Source organism: Xyrauchen texanus, chromosome 6 (genome assembly GCF_025860055.1).
Source record: "Xyrauchen texanus isolate HMW12.3.18 chromosome 6, RBS_HiC_50CHRs, whole genome shotgun sequence".
NCBI classification, from domain to species: domain Eukaryota; kingdom Metazoa; phylum Chordata; class Actinopteri; order Cypriniformes; family Catostomidae; genus Xyrauchen; species Xyrauchen texanus.
In genome coordinates this window covers 3,147,756-3,171,554 of record NC_068281.1, presented here as the reverse complement: position 1 = coordinate 3,171,554, position 23,799 = coordinate 3,147,756, and the positions used below count along the sequence as shown (strand labels likewise).

Here is a 23,799-nt window from a genome sequence, read left to right as displayed (position 1 = left end):
GAATATATGAGTATATTAAAAAAAAACTGTATATTGACATTTTAATTATATTAATTTCCCATATATCTTCCCATAACAGGCTGGACATATTATGCTTAACCACATATGACTTCCACCACAAAATAAAGTAAAACATAAATAAACCAATATTAAATGGGTAATGTACACGTCCAGCATGTGTGATGCCATTTCCTAACATCCAGTATACCTTCAATGAAAGATTATGGTATCAAGACATAACAGGTTGCGCAGTAAATCAAGGGACACACAAAAAACCTCCACTATCAGTGTTAAAATTACGCATTTACCACAAATGAATACGTATTAGTGAACAAAAGTAACACTAAACTATTAACTGTATGTGGGGAAAAAAATAGAAATCCAATGATTTAGCATTTATTTTTGTTTAAGATGTTTAACGTGCAGTTTTTGGGACATGAGGAAGTGATGCAGGGCAATAGAAAATAATTGCAATTATATAAAATGTAACTTTAAAGCCCAAGGATGTGTGTAACATTATAAAAATACTTTATTCTGTTTAACAAGCCTATCAAAAATAATGGGGACTTAAATGACACAGAATTGTAGGAATGACCCATAATTACAGGCAATCCTGTGTGAGACGCTACATTACATTGAAAAACAGCTCGGACGGATGCAAAAACGCATTCAGTGTGAACGTCCCCTACTAAACTTAAAATGAGAAACGCTTTAATACAAGGACCAGGAAGAGGAGAGAAAGGGAGAGAAAAGGCTTAACATGAAAATAGTGTATTTCTCATTGGATTAGTGTCGTTGTTTTGGCAGGAAATGGTGTTTATCATAAGATAATTGTATGAAAACCACGTTACGAGTTTTAACTACACCTGTACTACTGTGCTTTTATTTTGAATTAATGCAGTTTTTCTCACCTGTCTCTCTCTTCCAGAATGAGCTCTGACATATGCAATCAAATGTAATGGCATGTCATGAATTTGTCCTTTCAATTGTTCAAGACTGGTTAATAACAGTAGTAATTAACACTCGCTGAGAAGTTACATCTCACGACTTGAAAAGCACACTGATAATATTAGGGCCATTTAACATGGACACGATTGTTGCTTTGCGGAAAACGTGGGACAGTTCTGCACACTGCTTGTGCACCTAAAACCCTGATGTGTACGTGTGTTATACGACACGCACATACTGTATATACCACAGGACAAACAGTAACTGAATTTAAACAAATGATCCGGTTCATAAGTTTACATTACCTTGGTTCTTAATGGATTAGTTCACCCAAAAATGAAAATTCAGTCATTGTTTACTTACCTCTGTGCTGTTATAGCCCCATGTGAATTTCTTTTTAACACAAAGAGCGAAATTGTGAAAAATAAATAAATAAATAAATAAATAAATAAAATAAAATTAAATATGGCAGTTTATGGTGGCCACTTTTCAATCTTCAAAAGAATGCAACAGTATAAAGATAAACAGTCTTGTGCTGAAGCAATACGATATTGTTTGGTGAGAATCAAACCAAAATCTGATGCAGGCCCGTAGCCAGCCTAGTGGAACTTTTTTTCAAAAAGTGAAGTTTTTTCCCCTCATTTTGTATTTAACCCTTATAAGGTAAAAATACTTAATTTGGGTGACTTTTTATGCACTCATTTGTGCTGGATTAGCTTGTCTGCTGGTATCTTAACGAGCACGCTTTTTGATGCACTGAAAATATTTACTACAATGTTGTCAAATTGCTTACCGAGTAAAACAACCTAAACCTGTTTCTCTCCTGCTCTTTTCGCGCCATACTCACTATCCAGCTGGATGTCGTTGGCCTCACTGATTTTGCGCGGTAAAGTGTGACGTTCGACATTCGGGTTCGCAGATGTAAGGGACCGTATGAAAACTCCACTCACTACGCTATAAGATGCAAGTTACGTGCAAGTTATACATGGAGAAAAACTGTAAAATACATTTTCACATTCAGAATGTTCTTATAACTTCCCAGACGACAGACAAATATACAGGTGAGATTATTACAATATGATCAATTATACAAGTACAGTAATCAAATTTAGATGATAGAAGGACTTACTACTTACTCACTAAAATAATAATAATAATAATAAAAAATGTAAAAAAAAAAAAAAAAAAAAAAAAAAGAAAAAGCCTTTAAAATGAGAAAATATAATTTTGGTGAATTTATTTTATTTTATATATAAAGTAATTGATTACTGTACTTATATAATTGATGATACTGTAATAATCTCACCTGTAGTATGACTGTCTGTCCTCTGGAAAGTTATAAGAACTTTCTGAATGTGAAAATGTATATTACAATCTTTTTAATGTATAACTTGCACGTGAATTGAATGAATGAGTGGACATCTATGTTATAGCGTAGCGAGTGGAGTTTTCAGACGGTCCCTTACATCTGCGAAACCGAATGTCCAACCAATGTCGAACGACAAACTAACTAATCACAGATTTGTGCATCACAGATGAGTGCATAACGTCAGTTGCTGCGCATGTAACTCCTATAAAGGATGATATTAATGAATACAACTACAAAAAAACAGTACTTAAATTCTGGACTGTGATGTGTTAATAATTGAAACTGTTCACCGACCGTTGATCTCCTGTGCGCGTTCATGAGACGGACTGCACGTGAACTTTAGAGCTACTGGCACGAGAGCAAACCCTTTAATATGGTGTGTTGCTTTCTCTAAGATTAATGACTGCTTTTTAATAATTGTTGAGTCCCTGCTTTGTTTTGAGCTGTGAAGCTGCCCACTTTTCTTTTAAGAAAAATACTGTACATTCTTTGGTTTCCCGGTTTCCTGGCATCTTCTGCACATTTGAGTTCTTCCCAACAGATGCGAAACGATATAGACATTCAACTTATGACACTTAGGACTGATGGACACATACACAACTATTACAAAAGGTGCAAACATTTATTGATGCTCAAGAAGGCAACACAAGAACCAAGGGGATGCAAACTTTTGAACAGGATGATGCTGGCATGGACTGGCCATTGGGAGAATCGGGACATTTCCCGGTAGGCCAGCCGTGAAATGGGGCCGCCGCGTTATGCATAACGTGCCACAAAACGGCTGATGTGTGTAAATTATAGTACATTTTGTGTAATGTAGCTTTTGAAGGGCAGTAGTACTTAAAATGTATAACCTATTAATCGCTTATATTTGCATCCATTCTGAAAGGGGTGTGAAAACGTTTAGGCCTAAAACAAAAGGGGTGTGCAAACTTCTGCAATAGTTTGTGAAAATTTAACAACATTTGAAAAGGAGGGACAAGTCAAACTTTATTTTTGTGGTAATCAACATAACTACGGAAGCCCTGAACCACAAGGTGGAAAAAAATCTAAACACCTGCTCAGAGTCTGACTCCACCCACTAGAAATATTTGAAAATGCAGGAAAAGTGGGCAGACCCCGGCGGGGATAGAGGTGAACGAACCGAGACGGGGCTGAGCGGGGGCACCTGAGATTCGTAGTGACGGATTAATTGACAGCTGCTGTCAGACTCTATGTTATTATTATTCCTCACACGGTCTCAAGACGACATGTACATGAATCTGGCGTGGTGAGCTGGAACCTGCTTACGTCACGAGGTACCGCAACAGCCAATAGGAAAATTCAACTGCAGTAGCCACCGTTCAACCTGAAGAGGGCAGCACTCAGACGTTTTTACACCATATATTGTAGAATTAAAACACTTTATACACAAATGTCAAAAAAATTACTTGAATCAATGACCAGTACTAATAAAGCCCCATGCTTACAGATCATTAACTAAAAAAAGTTGGTTTAGGGTTTAGTTACCCTTTAATAAAATGCAAAAGGAATGCAGTACCAACCTTGGCCACCAGGTGCCACTATCATTAAACATGTCTTCTTATGCTTTAAATGCTTTCTCTTAATTATTTCACCTTAAACACTTTAATTTGATAAACTGGCAGAAAATGTGTTAATGTGATACAATTATATATAAAAACGCAGGTTCTTAAAATCAACAATTTTTAAAAGCATAAGATTACATGTTTATGATAGTGGCACCTGGTGGCCAAGGTTGGTACCGCATTCCTTTTTTTGAAGAGAGAAAAAAAAAAATTTAAGAGAGAAAAAAAAATTATATAAAAAAAAAAAAAATTTGAAGAGAGAAAAATAATTTAAGAGCAAAAAAAAAAAATAAATTTGGAGAGAGAAAAAAAATTTTGGGAGAAAAAAAAAAAACATTTTGAAGAGAGAAATTTTTTTTGCTTGTACTATTTATAAAGCTCAGTGAATCTGTCTGAATGTGACACGTGTCTGATTTACCACCGTGCTTGTGCGGAAAATTAACCTTCGGAAAACACCCCGCTTACATGTTCACATGTTGCACGAAGTCATCGATCGGCTTCTTTCAGCTCGTCATTTTTGCATTATTTTGGGCATTTGCGCTGACTGAGCGCATGACGTCATTGCCATGGTAACCAGAAATCTTTCAGCTGATTTGCTGAAGATTATGAAAGTATTGTCAAATCAACGGACACAACAAAATTGATTTTCTTTTCTGCAAACGATACCAGAGACAATAGCGTGACGTACAATGAGGAGATTTAATTTAAGAAGAAAAAAATCAGTGACCCAACCAACAACGGAGACAGTCATGAGTAATGAACCGGGACAATCTGGTCACCCAGTCTATAATTATATTACAAACAAAACATTTCACTACCCAAAATAACTTCATATTTCATTGTGCATTTTATTGTGAAAAAAAAGTTTAAAAAAAAATAATAATAAAAAAGAACATATTTTAAGCTGCTTTTAAAATATTTTTTTTTTATTTAACAATATGATGGCGGTGACAACGGTTGTCAAGGGCGATGAATGGCAGAATTCAAGTGATAATGCACCAATTACAAAACAAGAATCTCCAGTTTCACAAAACCGCATCCAATACAGTTAAAGGGAAACTATCACGACAGTAGATTATGGAATTCTGAAGAAGCAAAACAAGTGGGTATACCGAGGGAATACGGAAATATTGATCCTTAGAGGTCATTATACGCAAACAGCCCTGGGAAAAAAGTATGCATACGCCGTATACATGCGTATGACCCCAACTACACCACTGTTTTACTCCGATAAAGGGCAGATTATCATTAACACATCATTTTTGATTGTTCCTCACATGCTATCTTATGACATCTGGACTCATGAAATGTACATGATTTTTGCAATTCAAAATATACGTGCTGTATAACACGTTTGGCTGCAGTTTTCCAGTGAAATGTCCAGCTGGGGGCGCCAAAAGCGAGTGAAATGGTGTCGTATTCAGACGAGGTTTTAAGGTGAATTTTAGATGGATGTTTTAATGATTAAAACATACCTCCCTAACCTAAAACTTAAGCCTGCCCTGAAGATGTTTTTAAATAAATGAGACGTTAAAAAAGACCTAAACATAACTAATAGTGTGTAAAGTGATCAATGGAAAGGAGGAGGCGAGAACCGGCTTGAAAATATAAGTAATAGTTTTAATGAATAACTTAAAAGACACAAACACACACATGACAGACATGTCCGTAAACGATCTCTCTCTCCCGCACGATCCTCTGCAGTCAACCTTTATACCTCTCGGAGGCTTAATTAGCCTAATACGGTACCGGGTGTGTAGGATCACGACCCGGCCCCGCCCTCCGCCCTGCCACATTCTCTCAGGCTGGGGAGCCCCCGGCCTGACGTACATCCCCCACCCTCTCTTTCCCTAGGGGAGAGCGTGCTTTAAGCCTAGTCTGCCGGCAGGTCATCCCCATCTTCCTGGACGAGGGAGGGGACAAGGGGAGGGAAACAGAAATTATTAAAATGGGGGGTACTTTCTGTAACAGTGTAGTACCCCCCAAAAAAACACTGTAAAATTTAAAAGAGAGGGAAAAGGCCAACGCAGAGCGGCAGTGAGAGAGAGAGAGAGAGAGGAGAGAGAGATGAAAAAAAAACCTACTTGCCGGTTCTCCGATACGCCGTAGCTTGTTCCTCGGCCACTCCTCCACCCTCTATTGGACGACAGCCGCACCTCTCCGGGCGGATCGGAAGCAGACCTCCAGCCCCTGGCGGACGGAACACCCCGCCGCATTCTCGGGGGAACAGAAGGTGACTCCTGCACCCCTGGCAGCGGCCCTGACCGCTCCAGGTGGTCGGTTAGGAGCCCCTTCTCCCCTCGCGGTCGGCGGCCAACGTCCTCTTCCAGGCGGCTGGGCTCCTCGTCCCCCGGCAGGTGGCCGCGGCTGCTCCGATGGGGTGGACGGTAGTGGCGAGAACTCTACTACGGCGTATCCCTCCTCCTTCCCGGGTTTCGGCACCAGTGTAAAGTGATCAATGGAAAGGAGGAGACGAGAACCGGCTTGAAAATATAAGTAATAGTTTTAATGAATAACTTAAAAGACACAAACACATATGATGGACATGTCCATAAATGATCTCTCTCTCCCGCACGATCCTCTGCAGTCGACCTTTATCGCTTTCGGAGGCTTGATTAGCCTAATACGGGACCGGGTGTGTAGAATCACGACCCGGCCCCGCCCTCCGCCCTGCCATATAGTGTTTTAAAATGTAGAAGCAAAATAGACATTTTCTGAAACAACCACATCACTTTGTGTCGCTTCTATGACTCTGTAATATCTCGTGTCAGCTTGAGTTCATGGCTGGACTTGAACCGTGGACCTCCGATCAGATTGAATGGTAGCTCAACTGATAGAGCGTTGCACTTGCGATGCAAAGAAAAGGGGTACCAAAGAGCATCGACAGGTGATCCGAAAGTGTCATAGAAGTACCACAAAATGACGTGGTTGCTTCAGCAATTGCATTTTTATCTCACATTTGCTTTTTATGACACTATCTGTTAAGATGAGGTTTTAGGTGTAGAGTAGGAAGGTTGGTTTTGTTGATTTAAAACTCGATCTAGCATTAACCTTAAAAACCTCATCTGTTTGGGAGATCATTTAACTCGCTTTTAGCGCCACTCAGTGGACATTTCACCTCGGAACTGCTGCTATATGTGTAATGAGCGACATTGTATAATTTCGCAAAAATGATGCCACAGTGACACCCCTCCCCCCTCAAATCGTGGTTCATGATTGTGATGTAAACTAAAGGCTTAAGGTTAAATTATGTCAACACAGGAAAGAAAACTAATCGTCAAGTCATTTTACAAGGTCTTTAACATTTACATTTATGCGTTACAGAGCACTTATTACAGGGACAATCCCCCCGGAGCAACCTGGAGTTAAGTGCCTTGCTCAAGGACACAATGGTGGTGGGTGTGGGGATCAAACCAGCAACCTTCTGATTACCAGTTATGTGATTTAGCCCACTACGCGACCACCACTCCACTCTTTTACCCCAAAAGTAACTGCAATGTGTCCTGTAATACATAAAAGCATGTGGAAGCATCTACGTATATATTGGGATGCTATCACACCGTGTCTCACTGAGAAGGCTTGTGGCCAGGGATGGACTGGTAATCTGGCATACCGGGCAATTTCCCGGTGGGCCGACGCACTTTTGGGCCGATCAGAGGCGGAATGGCCATCGTGAGAACCGAGTGGGCTGGTGGTTCAGTGCCGAATGGTCCGCGATAAGAAACAATGAGCCGCCGCGTTCTGCAATATGGACCACAAAACGGCGCCGCAATATGCAGAAAATGACAGTGAACACCCCCCATCCACCCTGCAACATTTGGCCCCCTCCCTCAACAGTTGGGCCTGTTACCATATAAAATCCCGGGCCGATTTCTCTTCCCAGTCCAGCCCTGCTTGTGGCTAAAACATTGCAATTAAACCTCTTCTAACAGACATATGCATTGTTTCGCATAGTGTATGAGAGGTTTCAGAGTTATAGTCAGATTTTACACTCTTTAACAGGTTCAGTGTGCGACAGCTGTTGTATTTCATGCATACTGTCCACACATGGACTGGCCAACATCCAAACACACAAACTAAACGCTAAACAGCGACTTTCACAGCTGTTGACTCTCGCACTTCCAGTAAGCGTGTGATTTCTGAGCGCAGATGCTCACAGATTTCAACAATGTTTATAGTGAAGTTTGAAATTGTGCCTAAATGTGATATCATGTTTGGTTTACATGCAACATTAATGGTCAGCAGATGATAAGATAGATTGCCATGACACATAGCATGCTAAATAATCATTTGTCCCACATCAAAACTAAATATATTCAAATATACAGATAGAGGGAAATGTTTTAGCACTAGATGTTGAAATTAGTTGATTAGGATGTCTAGTGATTTAACTATTGCCAGAATTGTGGGTGGCCCACTTCTGCTACAGCAAGTGCTGTGAATTGAGGACACAGAAGTCATGCTAGCATGATTAGAGTGTTGGCTAAATGTATTTAGGAAATTCAAATATTAGTTACGGTAATATATACAAGTCACCGTAATATGTTGGTTGCCACAGAGGCTCCAAACACGAGTGGAAAAACAAAAAAGGGTTCGACTTCTAAAGTGTGACAGTTGTTTTATCACATTGATTTAAATCTGATTTCTCATATTTGATCTTAATGTTAGTCCAGCAATTCAGATTTGCATATAGACTGTAGAGAACATATATATATATATGTATATATAGATCAACTAATAATAGCAAATCTTTAATTAGCCTGCAGTGAACCATATGTGGATTCCCTTTAACCATTCTGTCCTACAAAGACAAAAGCAGCAAATATGCACCAACACTAAGGCCAGAAAATACTTTATGCAAGTGCACGTATGCATATGCGAGTGTTTAGCCAATGCATCGTCGACGTGCGGTACTGTTACTGTGGCGGTAACATTCCTCAGTACTCAAGAGGCCAATAGAGTTATCTTCAAACACTTTTTGCCATTAAAATAGATGTGTTATTATCAGCCTGATATCATGGCATTTATGTGAACATGCCAACATTTTTGCAATTCAAAATGTACGTGCTTTAAAACACGTTTGGCTGCAGTTTTTGCAGTGAAATGTCCAGCTGGGGGCGCCAAAAGCGAGACAAGTGGTGTCATATTTGGACGAGGATTTAAGGTGAATTTTAGATGAATGTTTTGATGATTACAACATACCTCCCTAACATAAAACATTTGCCTGACCCTAACCAGTAGTGTTTTAAAATATAAATGAGACATTAAAAAGACATCCTTACCTAATCAATGCATAGTCAACGTGGGGTGGCTGTGGCTCAGATGGACAAGACACTGAACCCCAAGTTGCTCCCAATGGCAGGCTAGCACCTTGCATGGCAGCTCTGCCGTCATTGGTGTGTGAATGGGTGAATGAGACACAGTGTAAAGCGATTTGAATACCACTAAGGTTAGAAAGGCCTATATAAGTTCAGACCATTTACCATAAACTTAACAGATAGTGTTTTAAAATTCTCTTGCTGGGCAAAATGTAATGTGACAATAGTTGAGTTGAAAGAGAAAACTCCCCATAGAAGCAGATAGTTCACATGCAACGTTGAGAATGCAACGAGTACTTGGGTTGTGATATTAATTGCGGTGCAATGCACATGTTTTAACGCAACAACGCCTGCGATCAAGCTTGCATATCTAGAAGCAGTTGCCTTGACATGCTTGTGTAGAGAATATTTCAGCCTTAAAACTGAAAAGTACAGTGGTTTGCTTTGTTTTTAATGTGGATTTTGTAGTTAAAGTTTGGTGTTAGTTCACCCAAAAATGACATTTATCCCATAATTTACTCACCCTCAAGCCATCCTAGTTGTATATGACTTTCGTCTTTCAGCCAAACACAATTGGAGTTATATTATAAAATATCCTGGCTCTTCCAAGCTGTATAATCGGAATGAATGGTACCTTAGAAACTATATAAACTATAATCACTGGCTTCTGGTAACGGCCGTCCGAAACGCATCGCTTCGCTTCAGAAGGCCTTTATTAACCCCCTGGAGCCGTATGGATCACTTTTTTGATGGATGGGTGTGCTGTTTTGGGCTTCAAAATCTAAGGTACCATTCACTCCCATTATAAAGCTCGGAAGAGCAGGATATTTTTAATATAACTCCGATTGTGTTTGGCTGAAAGAAGAATGTCATATACGCCGAGGATGGCTTGAGGGTGAGTAAATTATGGGATAATTTTCATTTTTGGGTGAACTAACCCTTTCATGCAATTTTCACAGTTGAGCCAAAGCCATCTGTCACGGGACAGACCATAGTCTTAGACAAGGTTTTTCAAATTTGTATTTTGGATTTATGAATTGGATTATGTGAATGGTGCTCTGCCTTTCTGAATTGTATTTTATAAATACTGTATAGTATTTTGGAGATCATTCTGGCTCCATACAAGGGGGCTATGTGGGGAGTGCTAGAGGGTCCATGGAAAATGTCAGAAAAAAAAAGAGAGAAAAATATATTATTGCCATTTCTGTTTAATCTAAATGTTTCTATTCAGGTTTATAGATTTAAGTACTCAAATATCAAGTAGAATCTGTATTACGTCGTCAATGTAATATAAAAATGGCAAATATTTCCACTTAATACATTCAATTAAATGTTAACATTTTATTTTGGCATCTGTACAATAACAACATTAAACACAATTGTATAAACTGTCTTTACAATGCCACAAAAAACAACAATGCACAGTTTGAATTGGTCTTCAGACATGAAAATACTGTATATAGCAACCTTTGTATAGGCAACCTTCATATTTGGGGCATCAAAAGGGTTTAAAAAACCCTGGTCTAAGAAACCCATTTTTTCTAGTATGCATACAACACACATAAATCTAACTTTTGGTCTACTACACCCGGAATAAATCTACACAATGATGGAAAATGACCAACAAAAGACAGGAATCAAACTACAACCCTACATGCAGTAAATCACACAACAGGGCAATTAACTACACATCAGGGGGCAACAATTCCCCTTTAATGGAAATTCATTTCTGACACCTTCATTATAAAAGCTGTTAATTTCAACAAATCATAGTTTTATATGAAAATATGAGTATTTACGTGCATACAATTGCCCAAGAGAAGTATCTGGACACTTTTGGACACTTCAGTCACACTTAAAAATGTATTAATGTCAACTTAACATTAAATAACTTTTCAGTCATTTGAAACTTTTAATTGACTTATAATCAACTGGTGTCTTGGTGATTTTTAGTGGATATATAAAGTAAATTTCAGCACATTATGAACATATTCCATAATTATTTGACAAGTAGAAAGCATCTAAATGTCTTAATTTTCAACATAATCTATTGTTTAGTCATTTGAAACCTACCAAACTTCTTTTTGTGAAATGTTTTGTTGTGCTTGAGCTATCTTTCTTTATTAAATGCCACTTGCTTTGACATTTTTTTATATAAAGCAAAGACATTCAAAGTGCCAATATACATTTCGGGACCCGTCTGAACTGTAAACATAAAGTCTACTGGTGAAACTCAACTTAAAATAACATAAAACAAATTTGAACAAAGAAACGCACAATGCATCTGCGTGCGTCTAACTCTCTCTCTCTCAAACTGCCTTCTCTGGCTCCCCCTTATCTCACTCCCTCACGGCCCGACCACGCCCTCCTCCTCATCACACTCCCCCACCCCCCCATCTCTGGAGGGGAGACGCTGCCCTTTGGGCCGTTCTGTCAGCCAGTGGTCCACCCCAGCTCCTGGGAACCTGGGGGAGATACGAGGGGAGGTGTGGGGAGTGGGAAAGGGTGAACGAGAGACACAGAGAGAAAGAGAGGAGAGAGAGAAAACTTGCCCGCCGGTTCCAGGACATGCTGTCGCCCAGGCCTGAACCACTCCTCCGCCCTCTGCCGGACGACAGCTCGCTCCTCCCCCAGTGGACGGCAGCGAGCCATCCAACCCCTGGCGGATGGAACGGCTCCTCCCCTTATTGGTGGACGGCAGCATTTAATCCGGCTCTCAGCGGCCGGCAGCGACCACAGCTGCTCCCCTGGCGGATTGCAGCGGAGAGGACTCTGCGACAGCGCATCCCTCCTCCCTCCTGGGTCTCGGCACCACTGTAACAGATAAAAGAAGGGCAAGCAGGAGGCGGGAAGCAGCTGAACAGTCAACATAAAGTTTAATGTAAAACTCAACTTAAACAAACATAAACGAACACAGACACACACACACAACGCGGCAGTGTGCGTCTCTCTCTCTCTCTCTCTTGAACTAGCAACTCTGGCTCCCCTTTATCTCATTCTCCCGCTGATCAGCTGACTCAAAGCTGACCATGCACCCTCACGGCCCGGCCACACCCTCCTCCTCGTCACACAACTCTAGTTGAACGTCAAGAATGTGCGCTGTTTACGGGGCAAGTGTGTGCGTGTATCCATCTGCTGAGGCGGCTGTGAGATTAGCTGGGCCGGCTGCTTCCACACCCCACGAGCCAATCCCAGGTGTTATCCCACGTGATGCTAGATAAAGCAGGCCGCATTAGTGCTAATCCTGGCCTGATCTTTGGAGTGCGTTCCCGTCCACTTCTGCCACCTAACTGCCCCTGTGATGGTCTCAACTGGCACAAGGCCTTCCCCACTCAGCTGATGCCACCGAAGCCTTACATGCCTGATTTTTCAGTTAAGACCGTAAAGTAGGTGCCACATGTTATCTGAATGTGTCGAGTATTAAGTAACTTCACCTTTCACAGTGTCATTTATTGATTTGATACAAACAGTAAAGCATAGCTGATGGTGTTTTATAATGCAGTCGGACTATTTGACGCCATTTAGAATTTTATATGAAGTCAGAATCGATTTGTCTACAAAACTTATTTGAAACATTTAAGCATTAAGATTATAAACGTTTTTTAAATAATAAGAAATATAAATTCAGTCAAGTCAAGTGTATCCAAACTTTGGTTGTGAAGGCGAGTAAAAGGACAGAAAATTAGTTTGATTACTAAAAAGTTACAAACAATTGATCGGCAATTAGTGTTAAAAAGACCGATAACCGTGCCTAATGGTGCGTTCACAGACAGCACGAAGAAATTAAATGCATACTTGCATTGCTCGCGCGAGTTTGACCGCTGGATTATAAATTTGTGTTTAAACTCCCGTGAGTAACGTAAACCCGTGAGTATTCCCGCTTCTCTTCCGGAAAAGGACAGGAGGAGGGGCTTCTACGACTTGGTTCATAGTAAAGTAAAACCAGTAGCGGGAATCAAGTAGACGCGCATATTTTCAGAACTTACCAGGTAGTTCAACTTCCTCGCTCACTTTCCTCCAAGCGATGTCTTTTTTCGTCCGGTCTCTGTACATGTATGACGTCGAGTCATACAATCCCGGGTGCCCACACACCGCTACAACAATTCTTTTATCAATTTTTCCAGATTTCTTCAGCTACTACGTCAGTACGTCAGTGACATCCGGACAATCTCAATGCTGATAGGCTTTCGCGACAACGCGTCATGCGGATTTCTCGCTCGAGTTGAAAAATTTAAACTTGCACGAATACGCGATTGAAGCGAACGAATCGAACGAATTGATTTCACGTGTTCGAGTTGCGCAATTCACTTCATTCGCGCCACCCATTGCGAATTTGCGTGTATTCGCATCTTTGCATTGACTTTGTATGTAATCGTGCCGCGCAAAACGCTCGCGTTGCGTTGTATGTGAACGCACCATAATAGACCGATTAACAGAAGTAGAAGTTCCCCTCTTGTTTTTTAACAGCTACCGACAGCCTTTTTTTGTATGAAATAAGTGTTTATTTAAAGGAATATTCCGAGATCAATACTAGTTAAGCTCAGTCGACAGCATTTGTGGCATAATGTTGATTAGCATAAAAAAATTCTCTCAACTCGTCGTTTGTTTTTGTTTTGTTTTTGTTGTTTTTTAAGAAAAATCGTGTTTACAGTCATTTAAGGCAATATCAATGGAAGTGAATGGGGCCAGTCTGTAAACGTTAAAATACACACAAGTTTCAAGTTTCAAAAGTATAGCTACAAGACAATGAATGTGTTAACATGATTTTATGTGATAAAATAACGTCGGATTTACCACTTTTACAGCATTTACCAGATTGCAGGTTTTACCAGTGTTACGCCATCAAGGCAATAAAGTTGCACTATTGGATATATCTTTACACAGATAAGTTTAGTAAGCGATTTTATAGCAATAAAACCATGTTAACAAATAGATGTTGACATCTTTTTGCTATACTTTTTAAATCGTGTGTATTTTAAAGGGATAGTTCACCTTAAATATGAAAATTCTGTCAATATTTACTCACCCTCGTTAAATCCCAGGTGTGTATGAAGACAAACAGAAAAATATCTCAGATCAGAAGGTCCTTAAAATGCAAGTGGATGATGATCAGACATTTGAAGCTCCAAAAATCACAGATAGTCAGCTTAAACGTAAAAACTTAACAGCTGGTGTCGTATGGATGACGTTTATGCTGACTGTCTGTGATTTTTGGAGCTTCAAAAGAGAAACGTCCATTCACTTTACATTTGCATTTTAAGGACCTACTGAGCTGAGATATTTTTCTATTTTTCTTCAAATGTGTTCTGGTGAAGAAAGAAAGTCCTACACACCTTGGATATCATAAGGGTGAGTAAATAATGAGAGAATTTAAATTTTTGGGTGAACTGTCCCTTTAACGTTTTCAGACTGGCCTCATTCACTTCCATTGTAAGTGCCATTCTGCGATTTTTGCTGTTTAAATGTAAACGAGGGACGGGTCGAAATCATTTTGCTGTTCATTCCAAGCAAATCTCTATTTTTTCATTCTGGTTCGGAAGTTCTGCAGCCTCCTTTCCAAATGGTAACCGGTTAGAACAAAATAAAAGAATGGTAAATAATGTTATTTTTAAAGTGACAGTACACTGCGCTGAGGAGTGGGTGAAATAGCAGTTGCAGTGTTGCCAGATCTCGCAAGAGAAACAAGAGACCTAATCTGGAAAAACAAGCCCAAAATAAGCCACTTGCCACACCAAAATAAGCAAAAATAAGCAATTACATTTTTTCCTGTGTGGTGGATTTATTACTATAGAAATCATAACAAGCAGTTAAATAACAGTGAAGTATAAGTTTATTTACAGATCTGCTTCTCAGTCAAAACACAGCAGCATCAAATCTGTATTAATGCATCACATATAACAAAAATTCAGTGAGGATTTTAAACAACTGAGAAATGTTCTTTTTACCTCTAATAATGTTCTCCTTATTTCTGGATTAACCGTGCATGTAAATGTAGTAATTATACATAGTTGCTAAAAAGGACTTTATTCACAGAATGTGAAATCCACAATGGGCAATTAGGCAAAGAAATGTGTGATGCAGCAGTTTCCTTCAGGATCAAAGCATGGAGTGTATGGAGTGGTGGTGGCGCAGTCGACTAAAGCACATAACTGGTAATCAGAAGGTTGCTGGTTTGATCCTCACAGCCACCACCATTGTGTCCTTGAGCAAGGCACTTAACTCCAGGTTGCTCCGGGGGGATTGTCCCTGTAATAAGTGCACTGTAATTCGCTTTGGATAAAAGCGTCTGCCAAATGCATAAATGTAAATGTATCAAAGCACACGTTTCATTTACTCAAGCAGCATGAAGTGGATGAAGCCTTTGGCCATGAACCGGTAACCAGTAATAAAAAATTCAGTTTTCACTCCGGAACCATTTAAAATCACTTTGTCCCAGTTTTTGGTTGCGTTCAGGGCTGGACTGGTAATCTGGCATACCGGGCATTTTCCTGGTGGGCCGACACCCTTTGGGGCCATTCAGGGGCGGAATGGCCATCGAATAGCCGCGAAACAGGCCGAATGTGCCGCGATAAGAAACCACAAAATGGTGCTGCAATATATCCTCAACAGTTGGGCCAGTTGCCATGTCAAATCCCAGGCCGATTTCTCTTCCCAGTCCAGCCCTGGTTGCGTTCTGCTAAAAATGACATTCGTTTTCAGTTTCCATTCCTTGAACCACTTTTAGTCCCTGCTACAAATGCCATCGACTGAGCTTAACGTGTACTGCAACCATACCATTCCTTTAAGCAATTTTTGTACGCCTCAGTTGCCATTATTGCATTGAATTATTTATAATAGGAGTATTATTCCGACCATCGGCCATTGAATATTGGTCAACCACTATTGGTAATGTCATCACGTTCAGACATTTCAAATGAAGCCCAACTGGGAAATTCAAGTGAGAAGCTTTCCACAACTGTTGTAGAAAAGACTTGTTAAGAAACGGGTAATTTGTCAAACGTTTGTTCACGTGCACAAGCTCACACTCATACTGTATCTGGCTAAGTATGTTAAAGTTAGCAGCAAAACACCTGTGCAATAAACAGTAATATCTCTGATAGATGAGCATTAACAGACTATTAGACCTGGCATCCATACCTGCCGTGCTGTCCAAATGCTCAGTTTAGTCTGGAATATTCCAACCTGTCAACCTGCAAACAGTCTGATGATATCAGAGTCCTCTAAAGAGTCAATTTATCAGATTACAAAGACACACACTTCTCAGAAACTGTGAACGGTTACATGCTAACATGTGATTTCTTGCTACAACATTCTGTCTTGAAACGATCTGTCTTAAAGAGTGTAGATAACTGATAAGACACGAGTTAACTGATGTCGTGACGGATGATAGGAAACACATACTCGCTTCCAAGGAAAAGATTGGGGTTGCTGTAAGCTTTTACAAAACATGTAGAAAATGCATCTTTTTTTTTTTGCGTTGCACCATGCATTGATGTATGTTTGAGTCTTTATGGGCATATCTATGTAATTAATATTGGACCAGAATAAATGACTACTTAGCAACCACCCAAAACACCTCAGCAAACACCCAGAATACTCTCCTCTCGCTTCTCTTCAGAAATTGTGAAGGTCTATAGTTTAACAACTGCAACGCCATTTTAGGCCTTTTACAATTAGACCGATTAGTTGTCAGTATAATTATTTGTCCGATTATAAGATCAGGTGAAATGTAATGTACACAGATGAGCAAATCATCACTTCTTGTTATGACATCATAATATAATCACCATCCATCATTCATCACACATGCAGGAGTTGATGTCAGACGCTATTATGAGTATATAAGTCTCGGATTGTCTCAAAGTTAATTGTTCGTTCCTTTCATAACGGCCTGTGTAATTAAAGTTAATTCATCAGCAGAATCACCGTGGATGGTAGTGATTCACCTCAACTAGACAATTAATCAAACGTCAAAATCGCTGTTTGAATATTAGTGCTGCAATTAAAGGATGACTCATATTATTACATAATACAAGAGCAAATAACCATTAGCGGCTATACAAGCTGTTACAATCTGTATAAGTGTCAGTGAAGCTTATTGGTGTAGTAGCGTACTTGTATTGAACTAAATGCATTATTAAACCCAGATTACAGTGGATTTCTGTGAACACAGATGAGAAATGAGTGAATCTCACGAAGGCTGTCAAGAACATATCCAGGTCATCATTTATCCCAACATTCCCGAACTCATGCCAACCCTGTGATTAGTGGCCGACCCGCTCTACCACCTGAGACACAGCCACACCGAATTTACAGTGTACAGCGCAGTTGCTGTTTTAGTCATTTCTTTGGTCATTTTTTGGCACAATTTAGTTCTTCAGAGGTGAAATCATCTCTGTGCAAATGTACAAACTTAACATGTGCACACACCAAGGTCGCCGCACCTGTCCCGGGTGTCATTACGCCATTCCACGACAGACTGATCGCTTGCCCCTGCCTGGCCACCCCTTTGAATAACTCCAGGCTCCTGAGGATTTAGTTGGGTCAGAATTATAACTATTGCTAAATATTTTTCTGTAGTTACTGTCTAAATATATAATTGTTCTGTGTTGTTACAGTGTAAGTCTAACTTATTACCACATTTTCCATGTATTTATTGGGTAAGTGCAACATTTGCGGGCTGTAAATTGAAGTGGTGCTGGTTACCCCCTTGTTCCATACAGTTACAGGTAACTCGTGTATCCTGTAATAATAGAGTATGTTAAAAAACACCTACGGTGGCCTATATGTGTAGGTACACATTCTTGCTTAATTGCTCTCAAAGTGAGATTGTTGTTTAGCATAGTATAAAGTCATATACCACGTCAGAAATATAACTTCTTCTAATTTATTTTGATTTTGGGGAGAAATATGACCTGGACATGTTTCTTGTCAAATTTGATTACAAAATAATGATCAAACGTCTATAACTAGCACAGTCCATTAACTCTTTGCACACACTTTGGCAGCCTGACCCACATGACCCAGTAAGGCCACCATACGGTCAATCTGGCAAAACACCTTCAGTGTGTCCCGTCTGGATTTGTCCTCAGACGTTACCCATCTGCTGTTTTCTGCTCTGGGGAAACGTTTGCCCACTTCCTTTCCTAATGGAAAAACAGAAGCAAGTGATAGCTAAGAAAAAAAGAGGACGTTTAACTGTAAAAACAACACAGAGAGAATAGCGGAGAGTCTTTGGAAGGGAAGGAATGTGGCCTTTTGAGAGGGTGAAAGAAAAATATGTGCATGCATACACATGCGTGCACTCAATGCACACGGAGAGATGTTAGTCTTTGCTGCCATGTGAATAGCTAACCAACCGAAGACAACAGACAGGTGTGGTGGGATATGTCCTATAAGCATGTCCATACGAAATCTGTATGCACACATCTGGGAAAACTACACAGACTTCTGCAGAATTGGAATGTCGTTCTCATACTGTACACTCAAAAATAAAAACGTTTAATGAACTCGATAAATTGAGGAAAACTTTTACATGCAATTAAATGAAGCTTTTTCAACCAAAAATATGTAGCTTGAACTGATTTGTTCCAGGCTTGTTGTGCAAACGTAATTTAGTTGTGCAAATATTAAATGTAGGCTTCAGTTTCTTTCTATGCAAAATATAATTTCATATACAGGTATATATATATATATATATATTTGGACATTTTCTTAAGGTCTTATAGATACTGCACATACAACAAGCATGAACCATATTTGAATTGGGTACTAAATTTTATAAATGACATAAACGGATGATGTTAGATTAAAATAAAGTATCGATAAACTCAAATGTGTCTGTGTTGGTCTGGATCTGAATTTCCGTTGAGCAGGGATGGATTTTGACTTGCAAAAGCCCTGGGGCCAATTATCTCCAAGGGCGTGGGGTCATTGTTCATGCCCAAAAGGGTTTTCATTCAGGGTTAGGGTTAGGGTTGGTGTTAGGGTTACGGTGGGTTAGGGTTAGGGTTGGGGTTACGGTGGGTTAGGGTTAGGGTTAGGGTGGGTTAGGGTTAGGGTGGGTTAGGTTAGGGTTGGGGTTAGGGTGGGTTAGGGTGGTTTAAGGGTTAGGTTAGGGTTAGGTTAGGGTTAGGGTTGGGGTTAGTGTTAGGGTGGGTAAGGGTTAGGTTAGGGTTTGGGTGGGTTAGGGTTGGGGTTAGGGTGGGTTAGGTTAGGGTGGGTTAGAGTTGGGGTTAGGGTGGGTTAGGGTTGGGGTTAGGGTGGGTTAGGGTTAGGTTAGGGTTAGGGTGGGTTAGGGTTAGGTTAGGGTTAGGGTTGGGGTTTGGGTGGGTTAGGGTTGGGGTTAGTGTTAGGGTGGGTAAGGGTTAGGTTAGGGTTAGGGTGGGTTAGGGTTAGGGTTAGGGTGGGTTAGGGTTGGGGTTAGTGTTAGGGTGGGTAAGGGTTAGGTTAGGGTTAGGGTGGGTAAGGGTTAGGTTAGGGTTAGGGTGGGTTAGGGTTAGGTTAGGATTGGTGTTAGTGTTAGGGTGGGTAAGGGTTAGGTTTGGGTTAGGGTTGGGGTTAGGTTGGGTTAGGTTAGGGTTAGGGTTAGGGTGGGTTAGGGTTAGGTTAGGGTTAGGGTGGGTTAGGGTTAGGTTAGGGTTAGGGTTGGGGTTAGGGTGGGTAAGGGTTAGGTTAGGGTTGGGGTTAGTGTTAGGGTGGGTAAGGGTTAGGTTAGGGTGGGTTAGGGTTGGGGTTAGGGTTAGGGTGGGTTACGGTTAGGTTAGTGTTGGGTTGGGGTTAGGGTAGGTAAGGGTTAGGTTAGGGTTAGTGTTGGGGTTAGGGTGGGTAAGGGTTAGGTTAGGGTTAGGGTGGGTTAGGGTTAGGTTAGGGATATGTTAGGGTTAGGGTTAGCGGGGTGGGGGGGTTACCAAACTAGATCACGCAGCCCTAAAGCCCAGGGCACCCCCAGGCAGTCAAGGGCCCCTTGGTAGTCAAGGGCCCCTGGGCACTGGCCCCATTGGCCCGGTCGATAATCCGTTCCAGCCGTTAGGTTATAATTCATGTAGACCCAAATGGATAAAGTAAACTTCCATTTTACACATTTAAATTGATTGCACACAAAGCAATTAAATTCCGACACAATGTTCAACAATTGTGTTGCATTTGATTATAATTCAAACAAATTAACAAATAGCAACCATCCATTTTTTAAGAGTCCCCCAGTAATTTTGTGTTGTTTTATTATACACTTTGGCTAATTTGGTAATACTTTCAATTTCCAAAAAGAGTGCCGAACTTACAGCTCAGCTCGTTTAAAACATATGACCACGTTTAAACATATTCCACATATTTTCACCAAAAACTGAGGGCAAAAATTTTGAAAAATATCAGCAGAATCCGTTTGGGCCTGCCTATCGGTGGGCCTGTTTTTCTGTTGCTATGGTCATGAATCACCTGTGAACTTACAGCCTCCATGTCAACAGGTGATGGAGGTCTTTTTACCATTGCAAATATCTAACACTACCTCCATTGACTGGAACATCTCGACAAGCAGAGCTTCACCCTATGGAAACATGACAAATTGTTTGAACTTGCTTGTGTACATGATGTAGGAACTCCACCCAGGCGGATGCTCCACACCTTTATAAAGATGAGGGATGAATTATGAAGAGGAGACAATATGTAGTTTGCGTCCTGAAAGAAAGAATCTCTGTCTATACATAGTCTGCAAACACAGTTATGGACAGACAATAATTCTTTAGAGTGAATTATAGTGTACTTAAGGGTATTTAAAAATAGGCCATGCAGAGGGCAATGCACTCTGTATGCCAAATATGCTTTTGACACTAAAGAAAATGTACTTCAGGGGCGTGGCCACATAAGGGTTAGGGTGCCACTGGTCCACCCAGATTGATCATGGGTACACCCAGTCAAAGCTGATTAAATATAGTACTGAAAGTATGGAAATAAAAATAAACTGTACTGTATATTGTATATTATACGCAAAACTGCAAATGTATTAAAAAGAAAAACTGAAATATCACATTGGCATAAGTATTCAGACTCTTTGCTATGACACTTCTTACATTTATATTTATGCATTTGGCAGATGCTTTTATCCAAAGCGACTTACAGTGCACTTATTACAGGGACAATCCCCCCGGAACAACCTGGAGTTAAGTGCCTTGCTCAAGGACACTATGGTGGTGGCTGTGGGGATCGAACCAGCGACCTTCTGATTACCATATTACCAGTTATGTGCTTTAGACCACTACACCACCACCACTACACTAAAAACACTTGAAATTTAACTCAGGTGCATCCCATTTCTCTGGATCATCTTTGAGATGTTTCTACACTTTGACTGTAGTGCACCTCTGGCAAATTCAATTGTTTGGACATGATTTGGAAAGACACACAACTGTCTATATAAGCTCTCACAGCTGAAAATGCATATCAGAGCAAAAACCAAGTCATGAGGTCAAAGGAACTGCCTGCAGAGCTCAGACAGGATTGTGTCAATGCACTGATCTGGGGAAGGCTACAAAAAAGTATTTGGCTGCATTGAAGGTTCCCAAGAGTACAGTGGCCTCCATAATCCTTAAATGCAAGAAGTTTGGAACAACCAGGACTCTTCCTAGAGCTGGCCGCCTGGCCAAACTGAGCAATGGGGATGAGAAGGGCCTTGGTAAGAAAGGTGACCAATGGTCACTCTGGTTGAGCTCCAGAGATCATGTTTGGAGATGGGAGAAACTTGCAGAAAGACAACCATCACTGCAACACTCCACCGATTTGGGCTTTATTGCAAAGTGGCCAGACAGAAGGACTCTCAGACTGTGAGAAACCAGATTCTCTGGTCTGTTGAAACGAAGATTGAACTGTTTGGCCTTTATTCCAAGCGTCATGTCTGGAGGAAACCAGGCACTGCTCATCACATGCACAGTACCATCCCAACGGGGAAGCATGGTAGTGGTTGTATCATGCTGTGGGGGTATTTTTCAGCGGCAGGGATTTGGGGACTGGTCAGGGTTGAAGGAAAGCTGAATGCAGCAAAATACAGAGATATCCTTAATGAAAACCTGCTCCAGAGCGCACAGGACCTCAGACTGGGCCGAAGGTTTACCTTCCAACAGGACAACGACCCTAAGCACACAGCCAAGACATTTCAAGTGTGGCTTAGGGACAACTCTGTGAATGTGCTTGAGTGTCCCAGCCAGACCCCGGACGTGAACCCAAATGAACATCTCCTGAGAGATCTGAAAATGGCTGTGCATGACGCTCCCCATCCAACCTGATGGAGCTTGAGAGGATCTGCAGAGAAGAAAATCCCCAAATCCAGGTTTGCAAAGCTTGACGCATCATACCCAAAAAGACTCGAGGCTGTAATCACTGCCAAAGGTGCTTCAACTAAGTACTGAGTTAGGGGTGTGAATACTTATGTCATTGTGATATTTAATTGTATTATTTTTAATAAATTTATCAAATATCTGATATGGAGTGTAGATTGATGTGAAAAAATAACGAATTTAAAGCATTTCAGCATAAGGCTGCAACATAAGGGGTCTGAATATGTTATATATAATATACAGTATATACTGTAATATATGTTTGTTTTACTCTAATTGACAGGACTAAACTGACACAAGACATTAAGTATAAAGAAAAATATGACGCCGTTTTGTGGTCCATTCTGCATAACACTGCAAGTCATTTTAGCTTATCGCAGCCCGTTTCGCCGCTGACCCACCGGCACGCTCGGTCCTCCCGATGGCCAGTCCGCCCCTGATCGGCCCCAAAGTGTGCCGGCCCACCGGGAAAATTCCCGGTATGCCAGATTACCAGTCCAGCCCTAAATAAATCCTAGGAAAAGGGAATAAATAACACAATCAATTCCCAACATCAGAATAACTTTTACAATATTATTTGAGAATCCGTTCTGAACAAAAGTCCACCCTATTTCACGAAAGTCCATGGACAAACTTATCTTAGAACCATGTATTGTTTTCTACCATACCTTTGAACACTTTTACAGTTCACTGAATGCTTTCAATTCATATGAAGGACGACACATATTTCAGTGACATTCAGATACATTTCTCAGTTAAACACTGCAAGCTAAATTTACCATCTATGAGTTTCAAAGACATGTCGGGGTTGCACAGATGTTTGCAGCATTGCAAGCGTGTGCAACTGATGCGTTGGCAGGTCGGTGGCTAATGCTGATATATATCCAATATTGACCATATAGTGACCATTTTGAGATTATCGCCAAATAACCTTGTCCGCTTGCCCAATTCACACTAGTGGTCATTTGGCCTAGTGTCAGTCTCAAAATCAGCCTCATTAACATTTTGTGAATTTAGAGTAAAATAAGTGGAATTTCAGCAATGCTACGTGCATCTCTTTTGCTATCATTAAATTGCACCGTGCATGCATCAACTATTCTGCTGGTTTCGCTTTAGGACCCAAATTTTATGTTGGACATCAACTGGGAATTTTATTCCTCAATAAAGAAAAAAAAAAACTATTTATACATAAATAAATAAATAAAATAATAAATAAATATGAAAATAAATACTGAAAATATAGATGGCAT

At 40.5% G+C, this 23,799-nt stretch overlaps 1 protein-coding gene across 1 annotated transcript in view; it reads left to right on the top strand.

Moving 5' to 3' along the window:
- The window catches only part of LOC127645511 (glial cell line-derived neurotrophic factor-like), a 35,258-nt gene that overhangs the window by 4,600 nt on the left and 6,859 nt on the right, over positions 1 to 23,799 (top strand). The window lies entirely within an intron of this gene.